This window comes from Pleurodeles waltl, chromosome 4_1, assembly GCF_031143425.1.
Source record: "Pleurodeles waltl isolate 20211129_DDA chromosome 4_1, aPleWal1.hap1.20221129, whole genome shotgun sequence".
NCBI lineage: Eukaryota > Metazoa > Chordata > Amphibia > Caudata > Salamandridae > Pleurodeles > Pleurodeles waltl.
Window position 1 is genome coordinate 37,668,905 of NC_090442.1, and position 15,651 is coordinate 37,684,555.

General features: G+C 44.5%; 2 non-coding genes across 2 annotated transcripts; both read right to left on the bottom strand.

Moving 5' to 3' along the window:
- Positions 1 to 11,699: 11,699 nt before the first annotated feature.
- On the bottom strand, positions 11,700 to 11,772 carry TRNAQ-UUG (transfer RNA glutamine (anticodon UUG)). The gene has a single exon. It is a non-coding gene; the product is annotated as a tRNA-Gln (tRNA).
- Positions 11,773 to 13,521: 1,749 nt separating this feature from the next.
- TRNAR-UCG (transfer RNA arginine (anticodon UCG)) lies at positions 13,522 to 13,594 on the bottom strand. Its single transcript has one exon. It is a non-coding gene; the product is annotated as a tRNA-Arg (tRNA).
- Positions 13,595 to 15,651: the final 2,057 nt, after the last annotated feature.

A 15,651-nucleotide genomic window follows, 5' to 3' on the forward strand; every position in this document is an offset into this window, starting at 1 on the left:
TACCTTTCACAACAAATTGCTCTTGGAAAAAGACGTTAACCGGTCCTTGCTCTCAGACAGACACAGAAAGCCTATCACCACCTCTATGAACATATTTCAATCACACCAATATATATCATTCAACAATTATGCCTTTGTATCAATATAACTACAACTCGAGACAGAAAGGAATTTAAAAAACAATCTACCCATTTGAATAACCAGCAGAGTTTTAAGGACGTACAAATTGGAATGTGACAATTTCAGAGTTCCTCATTCATAAGAAGTCTGTGAGATAGTATCTCAGAAAGATCTCAAGTTTATAGCAAAAATGGTTGTAAGGGTGATCTTTACCACACAATTGCAACTAGGTGCCTCAATCTGCAAGAGACCAGTCCTTGACAGATTACACAACTGGGGCAACAGCAAAGGCAGCAATTGTGTCAATCCTTTATGATTCTTCTCTAGTACTATACTTTTTCTGAGGGACAATTTGCATTATTCCTGGAGAAAATCATAGAGCTTCTACCCATGCATAGTTTCTGCTTTCTGCACGCACACACTCCCTGCACTGAATCTACCCACAGTTCTGTTCAGAATGATTGTGCCATGTCATATTGTTGTATACGTATTGCATATCCGTGGCATTTATGAAGAGGTACTTTGGTATGGCAGAAAGACAGAAAAGTAGCAATGCTGAAGGCATAACGTGACTGTTAGAAATGGGGTCTCTGGTTGACAGTCAGGTTACCCCCTGTTCAAGCAAGGACCCTCACTCTAGTTAGGATAAAAGAGAATCACCCTCAGCTAACCCCTGCTTACCCCCTTGGTAGCTTGGCAGAGCAGTAGGCTTAACCTCAGAGTGCTGGGTGTAAAGTATTTGTACCAACACACACAGTAACTTAATGAAAACACTACAAAATGACACAACACCAGTTTAGAAAAATAGGAAATATTTATCTAGACAAAACAAGACCAAAACGACAAAAATCCAACATACACAAGTCAAGTTATGATTTTTTAAAGGTTTAAAATAAAAAGAGTCTTTAGGTAGTTGTAACAACACACTAGCGCTGCTAGCGTGTAAATGTACCTGGTTTGCGTCAAAAATAACCCCGCACGGGCGGTGTGCGTCGAAAGTAACCCTGCACGGCTGTGTGCGTCGAAAACAACTCGGCACGGCGGTGCGTGTTGAAAAAGCCAGCCACACGACGATCCGAAAGTCCCGCGGCGCAGGGTGCGATCTCTCAGCCTCCGCCAGCGATGCTGCGCGTCGTTTCTCCTGCTCCGGGCGTCGGTTTTTCGGTCGCGTTTCCTGCGGCGTCGTTTCTCAGCTGCGGAACCGGCGTCGCGTCGTTTTCTCAGCCGCGATCGGATTCGCGTCGATCTTTTCTCCGCACGGCGCTCGGTGCGTGTATTTTTGTCCTTAGGCTGCCAGCCTCTCCTTTCAGGGTCCCAGGAACTGGAAGGGCACCACAGAGCAGAGTAGGGGTCTCTCCAGAGACTCCAGGTGCTGGCAGGAAGAAGTCTTTGCTATCCCTGAGACTTCAACAACAGGAGGCAAGCTCTACATCAAGCCCTTGGAGATTTCTTCTTCAAGATGGAAGGCACACAAAGTCCAGTCTTTGCCCTCTTACTCTGGCAGAAGCAGCACTGCAGGAAAGCTCCACAAAGCACAGTCACAGGCAGGGCAGCACGTTTTCCTCAGCTATCAGCTCTTCTCCAGGCAGAGGTTCCTCTTGGTTCCAGAAGTGTTTCTAAAGTTTGTAAGTTTGGGTGCCCTTCTTATACCCATTTTAGTCTTTGAAGTCACCTTTCTTCAAAGGGGACTCACACCTTCTTGTGAAATCCTGCCTTGCCCAGGCAAGGCCTCAGACACACACCAGGGGGCTGGAGACAGCATTGTCAGAGGCAGGCACAGTCCTTTCAGATGAGAGTGACCACTCCACCCCTCCCTCCTAGCAGAGATGGCTAATCAGGAAATGCAGATTACACCCCAGCTCCCTTTGTGTCACTGTCTGGTGTGAGGTGAAAAACAACCCAACTGTCAAACTGACCCAGACAGGGAATCCACAAACAAGGCAGAGTCACAGAATGGTTTAAGCAAGAAACTGCTCACTTTCTAAAAGTGGCATTTCCACACGCACAATCTTAAAATCAACTTTACTAAAAGATGTATTTTTAAATTGTGAGTTCAGGGATCCCAAACTCCACATGTCCATCTACTCTCTAGGGGAATCTACACTTTAATCATATTTAAAGGTAGCCCCCATATTATCCTATGAGAGAGAGACAGACCTTGCAACAGTGAAAACGAAATTGGCAGTATTTCACTGTCAGGACATATAAACCACATTACTATATGTCCTACCTTATCCATACACTGCACCCTGCCCTTGGGGCTACCTAGGGCCTACCTTAGGGGTGCCTTACATGTAAGGAAAGGGAAGGTTTAGGCCTGGCAAGTGGGTACACTTGCCAAGTCGAATTTACAGTGTAAAAATACACATACAGACACTGCAGTGGCAGGTCTGAGACATGATTACAGAGCTACTTATGAGGGTGGCACAACCAGTGCTGCAGGCCCACTAGTAGCATTTGATTTACAGGCCCTGGCACCTCTAGTGCACCTTACTAGGGACTTACTAGTAAATCAAATATGCCAATCATGGATAAACCACTTACATACAATTTAAACAGGAGAGCATATGCACTTTAGCACTGGTTAGCAGTGGTAAAGTGCTCAGAGTTGAAAAGCCAACAGCAACATGTCAGAAAAAAATAGGAGGCAGGAGGCAAAAAAGTCTGGGGATGACCCTGCATAAGCAAAAGTCCAACACGACCCCCTACCAGCCTAAAGCCAGGGGAGAACAATCAATACCTTGATGTACTTCCCTGATTGGGGCGATAGAACAGGGACCCAGGCCCACAACAGCAGGGGCATGTTCCAGTTCTACGCCTTCCTGACTCCAGTTGGATCCCTCTGTCCATACTCTCAGGGCCCACTAAGCTAACCCATGGGGAACCCTTCTCCACATCTACAGACACCATCTGTGCAACACCTAACTTTACTTTGCTCACAGACGTATTGCAATGGGCAGATAGTACCACCAGGGCCAACACAGTGGTGTTGCCCACTCCACCCCCGGGGTGTGACTCTCGTCCTCCCCCCCCCAGGGGCAACTCTGTCCACCAGGACAGCAAGCCACAGTGGCCCCAGACAACTGTCAGGGATGAGAGCCCGACCTCAGGCCTCTCTAACCACTGTGACTGTGGAGAGTGGGGGGTGGTAGCCCCAGGTGCCTGGCACCCTTTGACCACTCTCTCTTCCACCAGGTCAGGGATGACAACCTGACCCTGGTCCTCCCCTCTGGGGCTCTGTAACCTCCCTGCAGAAGCGGCACCCCCAGAGTCAAAAACTGTCAGGGTGCTTGTAGAAGCAGTCCTGCACAATTCTTCCACCAGTGCAGGGATGTTAACCTGCAACTGATCCTCCAACCTGGGGTCTGTACCTTCAGGTTGGACCAGGGCCAGGGGTGAGGCTTCCCTCCCCCTGCCCTCTCTTCTGGGGTCCTGAACCACCCAACTAGGAGTGGCCCCCCCAGAAGACAACATGGTAGGGGCACTGTTAGCAGTAGCCCCTTCCTCCAGGTCAGGGGGGACACCCTTAACCTGGCCTCCCAATCCAGGGTCTGTACCCACAGACTGGATCACTGCCTGGCAAACCAGGACTTCCTGGGGGGCATACCTACCCCCTACCAGGTCAGAGTTTACCCTCTGAACCTGGTCATCCAACCTAGGGTCACCACCCTGCGGTTGAACCACTGCCTGGCACACCAGGACTTCCTTGGGAGCACACTTACCCCCCATCAGGTCAGAGTTTACCCCCTGAACCTGATCATTCAACCCAGAGTCACCACCCTGCGGTTGAACCATTGCCTGGCACACCAGGACTTCCAGGGGGGCACACTTACCCCCCTCAAGGGACACACTGTCCTGAAGGGCCACACAAGAGTCTGGCTGGCGCAGGTCCCCTGACCTCTGCCCATCTGACAGAGTCTGGATTCCCCCCAACCCAGAAATGGTCTCACCAAGGTCATTCATGGGGGGCTCTGCTCTCAGAGCCGACCCCTGACCCTCCAGGTTCTCCACTGGGGTCCGCAACCCCCTCTCAACCCTCTGTCTGGACTTCTGCACCCCCTCACTAGGAGTGGTACTGCCAGACACCAGAACTGGTGGGACGCTGGCTACAGCCGCCCCCCCAAGTTCTCCTGACACTGTGGGGTCTCCCTCAACAGATGGCCCTATGGTACAGGCTAGGCTCCCCTCCTGGTGTTCCCGCAGGGAACCCTCCAGGACCTGGGACCGGATCTCGGGCACCTTGGGCCTCAACCCATCCCCATTCCCTCTCCTCTGAGACTGGACATGGGGTCCCTCACCCATCCCACTACACTGGGACCTACCTGGGACACTACAATCCTTCCCTACCTCACCTGGTTGGGAACTACCCATACCACTCCTCTCAGGAGCACCCCCAAATGCCTCTTCAGACTCTCTGGTACTCACCCAGAAGTCTGCCTCCATTGTAAGCTCCCTGGGGTCAGAGAACTCACACTCCACCTGGTGTTGGCATAGCTCTGGAAAATAAGGACTAGACATATGCTCTCCAGCAATTACATCACTCAGCCCCTCGCATGAATTAACCAAAGTACCCTTCACCCAACCATCCAGTGACTCTGCTTTGACAAAGCACCCCACATCACCCTCCTGAGACTGGTGAGACAGTACCTGACTGTCCCTGACACTCAACCCACACTCTTCTGGGATGTCTTCACACTCCATAACCAGGACTTCTACCTGGGGGGAACCCCTCTCCCTGTCACTCTCACCTAGAGTCAGTAGAGTGTCCCTCCCACCAGTAGGAATATGACTCCCCATGCCAGTTCCCCAATCCACCTCAGGGACCCTGTGCATCACTGGAGCTACCTCATACCCCTGAACCTCCTGGCGTGTGTTAACTCCCTCCTTCAAGTAGGGCACCACCTCTCTGGGCATGTGCACTTCTGCAGCATCACTGGATATACAATTGTTGCTGCCACCATTCCAGCTGGACTCAGCCCTCATGACTTCCAGCTCTTTCAATTTAAGCTCGTAAGCATAAATCATTTTTTTAATCTCTAAGTTCCTCCTCCTTTCTTCCAACTCCCAATCGAGCTTTTTCAGCTCCCATTGGTACTCCCTCTCTGCCTGTCTGTCCTGTAACTCTTCAGGAGTCAGACCCTTGGGTGACACCCTGCCATCCCTCCTGGGGACCCTCCCCCCAGGCGTAACAGGTTCCTCCACTACACCACTGTGTATCCTCTGCACTTCCCCACCCATATTCTCCTCCTCTGTGTGCCCTCCAGCCTTCTTGATTGTCACCCAAGCCCTCTGTGCCTGTTGCAGCTCCCCCTCCCTGGTGGAGCTCTCAGTGGGACAGTCAAGATCTTTAAGGAACTGTTTCAATTGAGCAACTGAGTACTCCTTCAGTTTCTCCATTTCAAACACAGCTCCAGCTGTTGCATCTCCAGATTGAGACATGATGGTCACAAGTGCAAAGTTCCAAAAGGCAGAAAAAAAATAATTTCCCAATGAAGTAAAAAGAGTCAGTCAAGGGATCAGCAAAATCATGGAAGTAGAATAAAAAGAGTCCTTAAGAGAAAAATCAAAAGATCACCAAACAAGTAGTATGTGGTCACGTAGTGGTCTGAGATCAAAACAGTAGTGTACACTTAATTACTGTATGTCAAGTACAAATACAAGTCCAATCCCGACCGCTGGTCACCAATGTTAGAAATGGGGTCTCTGGTTGACAGTCAGGTTACCCCCTGTTCAAGCAAGGACCCTCACTCTAGTTAGGATAAAAGAGAATCACCCTCAGCTAACCCCTGCTTACCCCCTTGGTAGCTTGGCAGAGCAGTAGGCTTAACCTCAGAGTGCTGGGCGTAAAGTATTTGTACCAACACACACAGTAACTTAATGAAAACACTACAAAATGACACAACACCAGTTTAGAAAAATAGGAAATATTTATCTAGACAAAACAAGACCAAAACGACAAAAATCCAACATACACAAGTCAAGTTATGATTTTTTAAAGGTTTAAAATAAAAAGAGTCTTTAGGTAGTTGTAACAACACACTAGCGCTGCTAGCGTGTAAATGTACCTGGTTTGCGTCAAAAATAACCCCGCACGGGCGGTGTGCGTCGAAAATAACCCTGCACGGCTGTGTGCGTCGAAAACAACTCGGCACGGCGGTGCGTGTTGAAAAAGCCAGCCACACGACGATCCGAAAGTCCTGCGGCGCAGGGTGCGATCTCTCAGCCTCCGTCAGCGATGCTGCGCGTCGTTTCTCCTGCTCCGGGCGTCGGTTTTTCGGTCGCGTTTCCTGCGGCGTCGTTTCTCAGCTGCGGAACCGGCGTCGCGTCGTTTTCTCAGCCGCGATCGGATTCGCGTCGATCTTTTCTCCGCACGGCGCTCGGTGCGTGTATTTTTGTCCTTAGGCTGCCAGCCTCTCCTTTCAGGGTCCCAGGAACTGGAAGGGCACCACAGAGCAGAGTAGGGGTCTCTCCAGAGACTCCAGGTGCTGGCAGGAAGAAGTCTTTGCTATCCCTGAGACTTCAACAACAGGAGGCAAGCTCTACATCAAGCCCTTGGAGATTTCTTCTTCAAGATGGAAGGCACACAAAGTCCAGTCTTTGCCCTCTTACTCTGGCAGAAGCAGCACTGCAGGAAAGCTCCACAAAGCACAGTCACAGGCAGGGCAGCACGTTTTCCTCAGCTATCAGCTCTTCTCCAGGCAGAGGTTCCTCTTGGTTCCAGAAGTGTTTCTAAAGTTTGTAAGTTTGGGTGCCCTTCTTATACCCATTTTAGTCTTTGAAGTCACCTTTCTTCAAAGGGGACTCACACCTTCTTGTGAAATCCTGCCTTGCCCAGGCAAGGCCTCAGACACACACCAGGGGGCTGGAGACAGCATTGTCAGAGGCAGGCACAGTCCTTTCAGATGAGAGTGACCACTCCACCCCTCCCTCCTAGCAGAGATGGCTAATCAGGAAATGCAGATTACACCCCAGCTCCCTTTGTGTCACTGTCTGGTGTGAGGTGAAAAACAACCCAACTGTCAAACTGACCCAGGCAGGGAATCCACAAACAAGGCAGAGTCACAGAATGGTTTAAGCAAGAAACTGCTCACTTTCTAAAAGTGGCATTTCCACACGCACAATCTTAAAATCAACTTTACTAAAAGATGTATTTTTAAATTGTGAGTTCAGGGATCCCAAACTCCACATGTCCATCTACTCTCTAGGGGAATCTACACTTTAATCATATTTAAAGGTAGCCCCCATATTATCCTATGAGAGAGAGACAGACCTTGCAACAGTGAAAACGAAATTGGCAGTATTTCACTGTCAGGACATATAAACCACATTACTATATGTCCTACCTTATCCATACACTGCACCCTGCCCTTGGGGCTACCTAGGGCCTACCTTAGGGGTGCCTTACATGTAAGGAAAGGGAAGGTTTAGGCCTGGCAAGTGGGTACACTTGCCAAGTCGAATTTACAGTGTAAAAATACACATACAGACACTGCAGTGGCAGGTCTGAGACATGATTACAGAGCTACTTATGAGGGTGGCACAACCAGTGCTGCAGGCCCACTAGTAGCATTTGATTTACAGGCCCTGGCACCTCTAGTGCACCTTACTAGGGACTTACTAGTAAATCAAATATGCCAATCATGGATAAACCACTTACATACAATTTAAACAGGAGAGCATATGCACTTTAGCACTGGTTAGCAGTGGTAAAGTGCTCAGAGTTGAAAAGCCAACAGCAACATGTCAGAAAAAAATAGGAGGCAGGAGGCAAAAAAGTCTGGGGATGACCCTGCATAAGCAAAAGTCCAACAGTGACTGATTGTGCAGTTTGCATTGGGCTTTCTTAATGAGTGAGAGTGAAAGGAGTATTTTAAGAGTGTATTTCCAGTTTGTATGTAAAGATAAGTTGGGTGCTGTGAGAAAAAGACTCAACCATGAAGGGACTTGAACCCTCAATCTTCTGACCCGAAGTGAGACGCATTATCCATTAGGCCACATGGTCACTGACTGCAATATGTTTGGGTGTTTAGGGTTAGGTGGTATGAATGGATGTGGAACATATCAATTACAGGTGCGCACGACAGGATCCCATACCGTTCTTCATCTTCTTTCCATCAAAGGAGTTTTTTCAAACAATATCTAGATAATTTCCAAAGTTTCATATCTTATGATGTGCTTTTTTGCCGTTAATCCTCCTTTCTTCTTTTATTGAATACTCTGTTTTATGCTGCAATGGTATTTTTGGATTATTTGAAAAGAGAATGAAACTGCTTTGACAGTAGTTCAGACTTCCCATTTCTTGACTTGCTAATTTGCTCCCTGAATTAGCTTATACAAGTGACATGAACAGGGCCTTGACCTAAGCACGTACCTGAAAGCCTGTCACCACCTCTAGAAATAAAATTCACAGCAGCTCAAAACATTCATTTTGAAAGAGAATATTTCAAGTGAGTCCAAGTTTAATTTCAATAAAGAAAGCTGTATAAAATGACACGCTGCACATTTGGGTAACCAGCATGACCCTTTTCAGTGAAGAAGTGGAATGGTTCTGTTGCAATATACTATCACCCTGGCAAGCTGCTACGAGGAAGAGTAAACAATATGATTAGGTTTCAGCAAAAATGTATTAGTTCAGGGTGTGCACCTCAGATAGACTTAAACTATCACACCCTGGTCTGTGAGAGTAGTGCCCTATCCATTGCAGCACTGAGGGTAATCTGCAAGACAGAGTTCCAAAATCATCATTTCATGTCAGTTCATGGCCACATACAGTATTTCTGCAGTCATTCGTTTCACTTTTCTGTCTTTAATTAAACTGACCATTTTAAACCTCCGGCACCCACCACTTCAATCTTACCGTTTTTGTGCTATCATAGGGCCTTGGAACTTTTGGCAAGTGGATAGAAGCAGTCAGAGAACCACATCACAATACATACTCCTTTGCCTGATACCTTTCACAACAAACTGCTCTTGGAAAAAGACGTTAACCGGTCCTTGCTCTCAGACAGACACAGAAAGCCTATCACCACCTCTACGAACATATTTCAATCAAACCAATATATATCATTCAACAATTATGCCTCTGTATCAATATAACTACAACTCGAGACAGAAAGGAATTTAAAAAACAATCTGCCCATTTGAATAACCAGCAGAGTTTTAAGGACGTACAAATTGGAATGTGACAATTTCAGAGTTCCTCATTCATAAGAAGTCTGTGAGATAGTATCTCAGAAAGATCTCAAGTTTATAGCAAAAATGGTTGTAAGGGTGATCTTTACCACACAATTGCAATTAGGTGCCTCAATCTGCAAGAGACCAGTCCTTGACAGATTACACAACTGGGGCAACAGCAAAGGCAGCAATTGTGTCAATCCTTTATGATTCTTCTCTAGTACAATACTTTTTCTGAGGGACAATTTGCATTATTCCTGGAGAAAATCATAGAGGTTCTACCCATGCATAGCTTCTGCTTTCTGCACGCACACACTCCCTGCACTGAATCTACCCACAGTTCTGTTCAGAATGATTGTGCCATGTCATATTGTTGTATACGTATTGCATATCCGTGGCATTTATGAAGAGGTACTTTGGTATGGCAGAAAGACAGAAAAGTAGCAATGCTGAAGGCATAACGTGACTGATTGTGCAGTTTGCATTGGTATTTCTTAATGAGTGAGAGTGAAAGGAGTATTTTAAGAGTGTGTTTCCAGTTTGTATGTAAAGATAAGTTGGGTGCTGTGAGAAAAAGACTCAACCATGAAAGGACTCAAACCCTCAATCTTCTGATCCAAAGTCAGACACCTTATCCATTAGACCACATGGTCACTGACTGCAATATGTTTGGGTATTTAGGGTTAGGTGGTATGAATGGATGTGGAACATATCAATTAGAGGTGAGCAGGACAGGTTCCTATACTGTTCTTCATCTTCTTTCCATCAAAGGAGTTTTTTCAAACAATATCTAGATAATTTCCAAAGTTTCATATGTTATGCTGTGCTTTTTTGCCGTTAATCCTCCTTTCTTCTTTTATTGAATACTCTGTTTTATGCTGCAATGGTATTTTTGGATTATTTGAAAAGAGAATGAAACTGCTTTGACATTAGTTCAGACTTCCCATTTCTTGACTTGCTAATTTGCTCCGTGAATTAGCTTATACAAGTGACATGAACAGGGCCTTGACCTATGCACGTACCTGAAAGCCTGTCACCACCTCTAGAAAGAAAATTCACAGCAGCTCAAAACATTCATTTTGAAAGAGAATATTTCAAGTGAGTCCAAGTTTAATTTCAATAAAGAAAGCTGTATAAAATGACACGCTGCACATTTGGGTAACCAGCATGACTCTTTTCAGTGAAGAAGTGGAATGGTTCTGTTGCAACATACTATCACCCTGGCAAGCTGCTACGAGGAAGAGTAAACAATATGATTAGGTTTCAGAAAAAATGTATTAGTTCAGGGTGTGCACCTCAGATAGACTTAAACTTACACACCCTGGTCTGAGAGAGTAGTGCCCTATCCATTGCGGTATTGAGGGTAATCTGCAAGACAGAGTTCCAAAATCATCCTTTCATCTCAGTTCATGGCCACATACAGTATTTCTGCAGTCATTCGTTTTACTTTTCTGTCTTTAATTAAACTGACCATTTTAAACCTCCGGCACCCACCACTTCAATCTTACCGTTTTTGTGCTATCATAGGGCCTTGGAACTTTTGGCAAGTGGACAGAAGCAGTCAGAGAACCATATCACAATACATACTCCTTTGCCTGATACCTTTCACAACAAACTGCTCTTGGAAAAAGACGTTAACCGGTCCTTGCTCTCAGACAGACACAGAAAGCCTATCACCACCTCTACGAACATATTTCAATCAAACCAATATATATCATTCAACAATTATGCCTCTGTATCAATATAACTACAACTCGAGACAGAAAGGAATTTAAAAAATAATGTGCCCATTTGAATAACCAGCAGAGTTTTAAGGACGTACAAATTGGAATGTGACAATTTCAGAGTTCCTCATTCATAAGAAGTCTGTGAGATAGTATCTCAGAAAGATCTCAAGTTTATAGCAAAAATGGTTGTAAGGGTGATTGTTACCACACAATTGCAACTAGGTGCCTCAATCTTCAAGAGACCAGTCCTTGACAGATTACACAACTGGGGGAACAGCAAAGGCAGCAATTGTGTCAATCCTTTATGATTCTTCTCTAGTGCTATACTTTTTCTGAGGGACAATTTGCATTATTCCTGGAGAAAATGATAGAGCTTCTAGCAATGCCTAGTTTCTGCTTTCTGCACGCACACACTCCCTGCACTGAATCTACCCACAGTTCTGTTCAGAATGATTGTGCCATGTCATATTGTTGTATACGTATAGCATATCCAAAGCATTTATGAAGAGGTACTTTGGTATGGCAGAAAGACAGAAAAGTAGCAATGCTGAAGACATAACGTGACTGATTGTGCAGTTTGCATTGGGCTTTCTTAATGAGTGAGAGTGAAAGGAGTATTGTAAGAGTGTGTTTCCAGTTTGTATGTAAAGATAAGTTGGGTGCTATGAGAAAAAGACTCAACCATGAAGGGACTCGAACCCTCAACCTTCCGATTCAAAGTCAGACGCCATATCCATTAGGCCACATGGTCACTGACTGCAATATGTTTGGGTGCTTAGGGTTAGGTGGTATGAATGGATGTGGAACATATCAATTACAGGTGCGCAGGACAGGATCCCATACCGTTCTTCATCTTCTTTCCATCAAAGGAGTTTTTTCAAACAATATCTAGATAATTTCCAAAGTTTCATATCTTATGATGTGCCTTTTTGCCATAAATCCTCCTTCTTCTTTTATTGAATACTCTGTTTTATGCTGCATTGGTATTTTTGGATTATTTGAAAAGAGAATGAAACTGCTTTGACAGTAGTTCACACTTCCCATTTCTTGACTTGCTAATTTGCTCTCTGAATTAGCTTATACAAGGGACATGAACAGGGCCTTGACCTAAGCACGTACCTGAAAGCCTGTCACCACCTCTAGAAATAAAATTCACAGCAGCTCAAAACATTCATTTTGAAAGAGAATATTTCAAGTGAGTCCAAGTTTAATTTCAATAAAGAAAGCTGTATAAAATGACACGCTGCACATTTGGGTAACCAGCATGACTCTTTTCAGTGAAGAAGTGGAATGGTTCTGTTGCAATATACTATCACCCTGGCAAGCTGCTACGAGGAAGAGTAAACAATATGATTAGGTTTCAGCAAAAATGTATTAGTTCAGGGTGTGCACCTCAGATAGACAAACTTACACACCCTGGTCTGTGAGAGTAGTGCCCTATCCATTGCGGCATTGAGGGTAATCTGCAAGACAGAGTTCCAAAATCATCCTTTCATCTCAGTTCATGGCCACATACAGTATTTCTGCAGTCATTCGTTTCACTTTTCTGCCTTTAATTAAACTGACCATTTTAAACCTCCGGCACCCACCACTTCAATCTTACTGTTTTTGTGCTATCATAGGGCCTTGGAACTTTTGGCAAGTGGACAGAAGCAGTCAGAGAACCACATCACAATACATACTCCTTTCCCTGATACCTTTCACAACAAACTGCTCTTGGAAAAAGACGTTAACCGGTCCTTGCTCTCAGACAGACACAGAAAGCCTATCACCACCTCTACGAACATATTTCAATCAAACCAATATATATCATTCAACAATTATGCCTCTGTATCAATATAACTACAACTCGAGACAGAAAGGAATTTAAAAAACGATCTGCCCATTTGAATAACCAGCAGAGTTTTAAGGACGTACAAATTGGAATGTGACAATTTCAGAGTTCCTCATTCATAAGAAGTCTGTGAGATAGTATCTCAGAAAGATCTCAAGTTTATAGCAAAAATGGTTGTAAGGGTGATTTTTACCACACAATTGCAACTAGGTGCCTCAATCTGCAAGAGACCAGTCCTAGACAGATTACACAATTGGGGCAACAGCAAAGGCAGCAATTGTGTCAATCCTTTCTGATTTTTCTCCAGTACTATATTTTTTCTGAGGGACAATTTGCATTATTCCTGGAGAAAATCATAGAGTTTCTACGCATCCATAGTTTCTGCTTTCTGCACGCACACACTCCCTGCACTGCATCTACCCACAGTTCTGTTAAGAATGATTGTGCCGTGTCATATTGTTGCATACGTATTGCATATCCGTGGCATTTATGAAGAGGTACTTTGGTATGGCAGAAAGACAGAAAAGTAGCAATGCTGAAGGTATAACGTGACTGATTGTGCAGTTTGTATTGGGCTTTCTTAATGAGTGAGAGTGAAAGGAGTATTGTAAGAGTGTGCCTCCAGTTTGTATGTAAAGATAAGTTGGGTGCTGTGAGAAAAAGACTCAACCACGAAGGGACTCGAACCCTCAATCTTCTGATCCGAAGTCAGATGCCTTATCCATTAGGCCACATGGTCACTGACTGCAATATGTTTGGGTGTTTAGGGTTAGGTGTATGATTGGATGTGGAACATATCAATTACAGGTGCGCACGACAGGATCCCATACTGTTCTTCATCTTCTTTCCATCAAAGGAGTTTTTTCAAACAATATCTAGATAATTTCCAAAGTTTCATATTTTATGATGTGCTTTTTTGCCGTTAATCCTCCTTTCTTCTTTTATTGAATACTCTGTTTTATGCTGCAATGGTATTTTTGGATTATTTGAAAAGAGAATGAAACTGCTTTGACAGTAGTTCAGACTTCCCATTTCTTGACTTGCTAATTTGCTCCCTGAATTAGCTTATACAAGTGACATGAACAGGGCCTTGACCTAAGCACGTACCTGAAAGCCTGTCACCACCTCTAGAAATAAAATTCACAGCAGCTCAAAACATTCATTTTGAAAGAGAATATTTCAAGTGAGTCCAAGTTTAATTTCAATAAAGAAAGCTGTATAAAATGACACGCTGCACATTTGGGTAACCAGCATGACCCTTTTCAGTGAAGAAGTGGAATGGTTCTGTTGCAATATACTATCACCCTGGCAAGCTGCTACGAGGAAGAGTAAACAATATGATTAGGTTTCAGCAAAAATGTATTAGTTCAGGGTGTGCACCTCAGATAGACTTAAACTATCACACCCTGGTCTGTGAGAGTAGTGCCCTATCCATTGCGGCATTGAGGGTAATCTGCAAGACAGAGTTCCAAAATCATCATTTCATGTCAGTTCATGGCCACATACAGTATTTCTGCAGTCATTCGTTTCACTTTTCTGTCTTTAATTAAACTGACCATTTTAAACCTCCGGCACCCACCACTTCAATCTTACCGTTTTTGTGCTATCATAGGGCCTTGGAACTTTTGGCAAGTGGATAGAAGCAGTCAGAGAACCACATCACAATACATACTCCTTTGCCTGATACCTTTCACAACAAACTGCTCTTGGAAAAAGACGTTAACCGGTCCTTGCTCTCAGACAGACACAGAAAGCCTATCACCACCTCTACGAACATATTTCAATCAAACCAATATATATCATTCAACAATTATGCCTCTGTATCAATATAACTACAACTCGAGACAGAAAGGAATTTAAAAAACAATCTGCCCATTTGAATAACCAGCAGAGTTTTAAGGACGTACAAATTGGAATGTGACAATTTCAGAGTTCCTCATTCATAAGAAGTCTGTGAGATAGTATCTCAGAAAGATCTCAAGTTTATAGCAAAAATGGTTGTAAGGGTGATCTTTACCACACAATTGCAATTAGGTGCGTCAATCTGCAAGAGACCAGTCCTTGACAGATTACACAACTGGGGCAACAGCAAAGGCAGCAATTGTGTCAATCCTTTATGATTCTTCTCTAGTACAATACTTTTTCTGAGGGACAATTTGCATTATTCCTGGAGAAAATCATAGAGGTTCTACCCATGCATAGCTTCTGCTTTCTGCACGCACACACTCCCTGCACTGAATCTACCCACAGTTCTGTTCAGAATGATTGTGCCATGTCATATTGTTGTATACGTATTGCATATCCGTGGCATTTATGAAGAGGTACTTTGGTATGGCAGAAAGACAGAAAAGTAGCAATGCTGAAGGCATAACGTGACTGATTGTGCAGTTTGCATTGGTATTTCTTAATGAGTGAGAGTGAAAGGAGTATTTTAAGAGTGTGTTTCCAGTTTGTATGTAAAGATAAGTTGGGTGCTGTGAGAAAAAGACTCAACCATGAATGGACTCAAACCCTCAATCTTCTGATCCAAAGTCAGACACCTTATCCATTAGGCCACATGGTCACTGACTGCAATATGTTTGGGTATTTAGGGTTAGGTGGTATGAATGGATGTGGAACATATCAATTAGAGGTGAGCAGGAGAGGTTCCTATACTGTTCTTCATCTTCTTTCCATCAAAGGAGTTTTTTCAAACAATATCTAGATAATTTCCAAAGTTTCATATCTTATGCTGTGCTTTTTTGCCGTTAATCCTTGTTAGAAATGGGGTCTTTGGTTGACAGTCTGGTTACCCCC